We start from the raw sequence: 6,521 nt of genomic DNA on the forward strand, positions 1-6,521 counted from the left end.
AATTTATAACAAAGTTTTCGCGTTGTTGATTCCTAGGTGTAGTGCTTCTTCCTCTATGCCGCCTATTGGTCTGGTCCTAGTGGAGTCGGATTGACCTACAATACAGAACCTGTAGGTGTAACCTTTCGCTCAATACTCAAATCAACAATTGAAGCATCTGAGGCTGCATCAATCGGGGATACACGACAGAAGGAATTGTTCTATCTCTAAATTTCACCTTCACCGAGCATAGGTTTATTTCAAAAATCTTTTTTCTTTGTATTACGAATCATGTCTCTTTCTCGTAAGACTGAGGTCGGTAAATCATAAATAATAAATAAATAATAATAAAAAAAAATCAAATCGCACCATCTCTGTAATAGGTAAATGCCTCTTTTTCTCCTGAGGTTGTCGGAATTATTCGTAATAAGATATTGGCTACAATTGAAGAGGTCTTATCAATAAAATTTCCATTTATCCGAGATCTAGGCATGGTTAACAATCCATTCCATAATTCTTCTCATTACCCCTAGAGGGAAAATGATCCCACAAACAAAGGAATTGTATAGTACGAAATCACATAAAAACAAACGGACTCATTCTAAAAAAAAAGGTGTCGACCTTCCACTCAAATTGTCCCTTTGGGGCAGGGATGGATAGGAAATATTTGAATCCGATTGTATTTCATTTAAATTAAGTATTAAGTATAAATATTAAGTAGTATACCAATGAACGGAACTATTCCTATTTTATCGAAGCTCAGGAATCAAGGAAGTTTTTCCTACAGATTCTGATGACTCTAGAAGTTTTGATTTGATTATGATCCAAAGAAAAAAAAAATCAAATCAAATAATAGAATCATTCCATGATGAAAATAGAATAAGAATAACCATCCATTTTTTGTGCATAGTGTGTATACACCACGCAATCGAAATATCAAAAAAATCCATGGGACGATTCATGAATTTGTAATAGATTGTGGGGTAGCTCATGAGAGGAATTGTTGTTGAGAAATCTGAAACTAGAAAGGAATTTTGGAATTCCTATGGAACCATAATAGTCTAAATGTAACCATAGTATAAAATAGGGTCAGTTGACTTGTTCCAATTCATTGGTTTAATCCAGTATAAATCTAAGAATAAGACGGGATCGTCTTCTTGACAAACATGAATAGATAGATTCTATCTATTTTTTTTTAATCTTTTTAATAAGATAAGAAAAAGATAAGAAAAAAAATGTTTTTTTATCCCTCGATCCTCGAGGGAAGATCTTTCTTTAATGAAAAGTTTTCTATTTTCTATTTAGAATTGATTGGTCATACCTGTATTGCAATAATACAATAATATGAATGACTCGCTATTCACTCGGTTTCTGGGTCATAATCATAAGATTATGTAGGAGAGATGGCCGAGTGGTTCAAGGCGTAGCATTGGAACTGCTATGTAGGCTTTTGTTTACCGAGGGTTCGAATCCCTCTCTCTCCGTACCTTCACCTAATTCACCAACGGTACCGACTACAATGTATCAAATCAAATAACAATTGATACGAGTATTCCAATCGTACTTTATTTGATATAGATTCTCTATTCCTAATTGCTGTGGTATGGAAAATACCGGAACGGAAAGAATGGACAAGGAATAAAAATCTCACCGCTGATCCATTTGTAATACGTGAATGGGAGAAAAATCCGGATCAAACCTCTTAGATCTATTTACTTCGGCGAAAGAAAAAAAAGGGGCTTGTCCAAAGCTTTGTTATTTTAGTTAGGTTCAAGTCTGACGGGAATAATATTCTACGACTAGCAACTCATTGATTTTCAAACCGATCCACTTAATATCTATTATTTGATTTACTAATCCTTTATATTGGGATGAATAAAGACTCAAATGTTTTGCCAACTCCTCGTGGGGGGATGAATCCATATAATTTTGAATCAGAGCTCTGGATCTTTGTTCATCCCTCATAGTAATAATATCTTGGGGTTTGCAGCGATAACTTGGGATATCTACTATACGGCCATTAACTAAAATATGTCTATGATTAACTAATTGCCTGGCTCCCGGAATGGTCGAAGCCATACCCAATCGAAAAAGGATGTTATCCAAACGCATCTCAAGTAGTTGTAGTAAAACCTGACCTGTTGACCCTTTGGCTTTCCCAGCAATACGAACATATCTAAGTAATTGTTGCTCTGTCAGACCATAATGAAAACGCAATTTTTGTTTTTCTTCTAGACGAATACGATATTGAGATCTTTTCCCGGAACGCGATTGGTTTCTAAGATCACTTCCGGATCTAGGTCTTTTCCTAGTGAGTCCCGGTAAAGCCCCTAGACGGCGTATTTTTTTGAAACGAGGCCCTCGGTAACGAGACATAAAGACTCCTTAATTTTATTGAAATTTCATTTTACAGAATAAACCTAAATTAATACTGAACTAAACGATAAACGAAGCTAAATCCACTGAAGTACTACAAAGAGGAATAAGATGAATTGTATCAATATCCGTATTATTTTGTATATTGTATATGGGAAGTTAAGGATCCTTTTCTTGATTTGTTCTGTATAGATCAAACGGCTCCAATCCGTTTTTTATTCTTTATTCATAGTTGGAAGTTCCCGCGACATAACATAATAGATCGGTAACCCGACATTTGGAGAAAAAAAAGGGGGGGGTCTTCTCAATATTCCTTGGTCTCAAGGAAAGATGATCAATCCTGATAAAAAAAAAAAAATAGAACAAATAGAGAAAGCCGACTATCGGAATCGAACCGATGACCATCGCATTACAAATGCGGTGCTCTAACCTCTGAGCTAAGCGGGCTCATATAACAGAAATAGTGCGTGAATAGGAATTCGGGAAACTATTGGGATCTTAGTTAGCTATTAGCTATTAATAATTATTAATATTAATTATTATAAATTATTATAACATATTAATTAATATTAATAATTATTAATATAATATGAATTTTGATTTTATTTTTGATTATTTTCTATTTGATTATTTATTTTTGATTATTTCATTTATTAGTAGTCACTAGCACTAGAATTTTTTTTTTTCATTCAAATCAAATTTAAAAAACGCAAAATAATACTATATACATATGAAATAATTCTATATTCTATTATAGAATAGAATATAACTATTAGTTATAGCAGTTATAGCAGATTATATGAATTCTATTTCTATTAGAGTGTAGTTCCTAAGGAAAGGATAAGATAAGGATGCAATCCAGATCCTACTGAGATATTCCTTTTGTTTCATTCGGAAAGGGAGGAGATAGGACGAAAAAAAAAAAAAGAAGAATGAATATCGACCGTTCCAGTATTCCAAACTGCGCGGGAAAAATGAGAGGGGGGGGGAACATCTATATGTGGGATATATCCATCCATATTGAATTGCAGATACATCAATGATAGAATCATTTCTGATTGGACCAAATAATGGAATGGTCCTCCAATAGATATGAAAGAAGATGGGCAAGAAATAAAATAGGAGCAGACACTTTTTCGATATAGGAATCAGTATCTAATGAATTCAATGGTTCCAACATAAATGAAAGAAGGGGATGGGATCACAATGAGATCGAGATCTCATAAGGGGGATATGGCGAAATTGGTAGACGCTACGGGCTTGATTGGGTTGAGCCTTGGTATGGAAACCTACTAAGTGGTAACTTCCAAATTCAGAGAAACCCTGGAATTAAAAATGGGCAATCCTGAGCCAAATCCAGTTTTCTGAAAACAAGGGTTCAGAAAGCGAGAATCAAAAGAAGGATAGGTGCAGAGACTCAATGGAAGCTGTTCTAACGAACGGGGTTGACTACATTGGTAGAGGAATCCTTCTATCAAAACTCCAGAAAGGATGACCTTATTTAAGTACATAGACGTACTTAAATATCAAATGATTAATCACGACCCGAATCCGGATTTTTTGATTATTTATATGAAAAATTGCAGAATTCTTGCTAAATTAAATCGATTCCAAAAGGAAGAATCGAAGATTCAGTGATCAAATCATTTACTCCAGAGTCTGAAAGATCTTTTGAAGAACTGATTAATCGGACGAGAATAAAGATAGAGTCCCATTCTACATGTCAATACCGACAACAATGAAATTTATAGTAAGAGGAAAATCCGTCGACTTTTGAAATCATGAGGGTTCAAGTCCCTCTATCCCCAATAAAAAAAAAAAGGCCTATTTTATTCCATTCCCTAACCATTTATCCTCTTTTTTCGTCAGTGGTTCAAAATGAGCTTAGCTATGTTTCTCACTCACTCTACTCTTTCACAAATGGATCCGACCAGAAATCTTTCTCTCTTATCACAAGTCTTGTGATAGATATGATCTACGTACAAATGAACATATATGGCAAGGAATCTCCATTATTGAATCATTCACAGTCCATATCATTACTCTTACACTTACAAAGTCTTCTTTTTGAAGATCCAAGAAATTCCAAGGCTGAGGTAAGATTTTCTAATGTTTTTTGAGTCCCTTTAATTGACATAGACCCAAGCCCTCTAGTAGGATGATGCGTCGGGGATGGTCGGGATAGCTCAGCTGGTAGAGCAGAGGACTGAAAATCCTCGTGTCGCCAGTTCAAATCTGGTTCCTGGCACGTGGTTAATATATCGAATAGATACTCATACAAATGAATCGATATGGATCGGGATCCATATTCTATTCGTTAATAGTCTAGATCATGATACATACTTATCCATCTAGGGATATATCTAGATCCCCCATTTTTTTTTTTGATGGGTAAAGAAAAGAATTAGATTCTGTTCCCTCTTCTTTTTTGTTTGTTCATACTGTACCTGCTCTCGCTCAAAAAGAATGTTAATACTTCATACATATTTGAATTGAAGTTAGTTGGCTGAAAACCCAAAAGTCTAGTCTAGAGAGGAATCGAAGGGTAGGAATAGACAGGATTCATTTCAGATACAGTACAAAGAAAATCTGATCCCCTTTTCATTTCTGAATTTTGAGTTCATAATTTCATATTTTCTTTCATATTCTATTTCTTCACTTTCTCTTTCTTCACTCCCTCCTACGTGACTTTTCGGGGCCCATCTAAGTGATGTGCGCGGTACAAAGTTCATGGTGCAGAACTCTTTTGATTCATCCTATTGGCTTTGCTCATCCGAAATGGATATCTTCCAAATTGGGGAATATCAATGAAGCCCCTTTAGTAGCCCATTCATAATACTGAGATGAGAGTCCAGTTATTCTGTTTCATCTAGAACAGAACATAAAAAGATTCCTTGAATATCTGGAGTCGTAGAAGTGAATATTAGTTTCTTATCATTCAATGAGCATCTTGTATTTCATAGAAATTGGGGGCAATATAATCCTTACGTAGGGGCCAGCCTATCCAACTTTCAGGCATCAAGATACGTTTCAGGCGTGGATGATTTTCATAAGAGATTCCCAACATATCATAAGATTCCCGTTCTTGAAAATCAGCACTTTTCCAAATCCAGAAAACAGACGGGATTCTAGGATTCCTCCTTGGGGCAAATACTTTTATGCATACCTCTTCGGGTTGATCCACACCATACTGTATTCTCGTAAGATGATACACACTAGCTAACAACCCGCCCGGTGCTACATCATAAGCACACTGGGAACGTAGATAATTGTAACCATATACATATGAAATGACAGCAATGGAGTACCAATCCTCGGGCTTTATTTGTAAAGTCTCTATTCCTTGGTAATCGAAGCCCAAAGATCTATGCACTAGCTCATGCTTGACTAGCCAAGCAGATAAACGACCTTGCATCTTCTTGATCTCTCCCACATTTGTATTTGTATGAGTATTTCACATTTACGATGAAATTTATGAAGATTTACCCGCTGTTTGTTATTCTGCACAAAAGCATCCTGCCTAATTCACTAATTCGTGGGAAGATACTGAACTTTTGTATTTGAAAGATGTTTCAGTTTCAGGAGGTATTTCTGAAGTAGATGGAGATTTATAGAGTAATCCTTGATCGTAATTTCCAGTATGAGTACTGCGTCCAACATGAAACTTGTGATTGGTAGTAAAATATCGATTTTCCTGTTGAGACCCAATTTGATCTTCATAGATTTCTCGAGATACTTTCTTACGAAGTTTCGTTATAGCATCTATAACTGCCTCTGGTTTGGGTGGGCAGCCCGGCAAATAGACATCCACAGGAATTAGCTTATCGACTCCCCGAACGGTACTATAAGAATCCGTACTGAACATCCCTCCTGTAATAGTACAAGCTCCCATCGCAATGACATATTTTGGTTCAGGCATTTGCTCATATAATCTCACTAAGGAAGGCGCCATTTTCATTGTTACTGTGCCGGCTGTTAAAATGAGGTCTGCTTGCCTAGGACTCGATCTTGGTACCAATCCATAACGATCAAAGTCGAATCGCGAGCCTATTAATGAAGCAAATTCAATGAAGCAACAACTGGTACCATAGAGAAGCGGCCATAAACTGGAGAGTCTTGACCAATTCGAAAGATCATTCGATGTAGTTGAAATAACTGAATTTTGG

General features: G+C 35.9%; 2 non-coding genes across 2 annotated transcripts; one reads left to right on the plus strand and one right to left on the minus strand.

The window, feature by feature from the left end:
- The first annotated feature begins 1,376 nt into the window (after positions 1-1,376).
- On the plus strand, positions 1,377-1,463 carry TRNAS-GGA (transfer RNA serine (anticodon GGA)). Its single transcript has one exon. It is a non-coding gene; the product is annotated as a tRNA-Ser (tRNA).
- A 1,266-nt stretch (positions 1,464-2,729) lies between these two features.
- TRNAT-UGU (transfer RNA threonine (anticodon UGU)) lies at positions 2,730-2,802 on the minus strand. The gene has a single exon. It is a non-coding gene; the product is annotated as a tRNA-Thr (tRNA).
- Positions 2,803-6,521: the final 3,719 nt, after the last annotated feature.

This window comes from Tasmannia lanceolata, unplaced genomic scaffold (assembly GCF_043159265.1).
Source record: "Tasmannia lanceolata isolate RefF3 unplaced genomic scaffold, GAP_Taslan_0.1 ptg000737l, whole genome shotgun sequence".
NCBI lineage: Eukaryota > Viridiplantae > Streptophyta > Magnoliopsida > Canellales > Winteraceae > Tasmannia > Tasmannia lanceolata.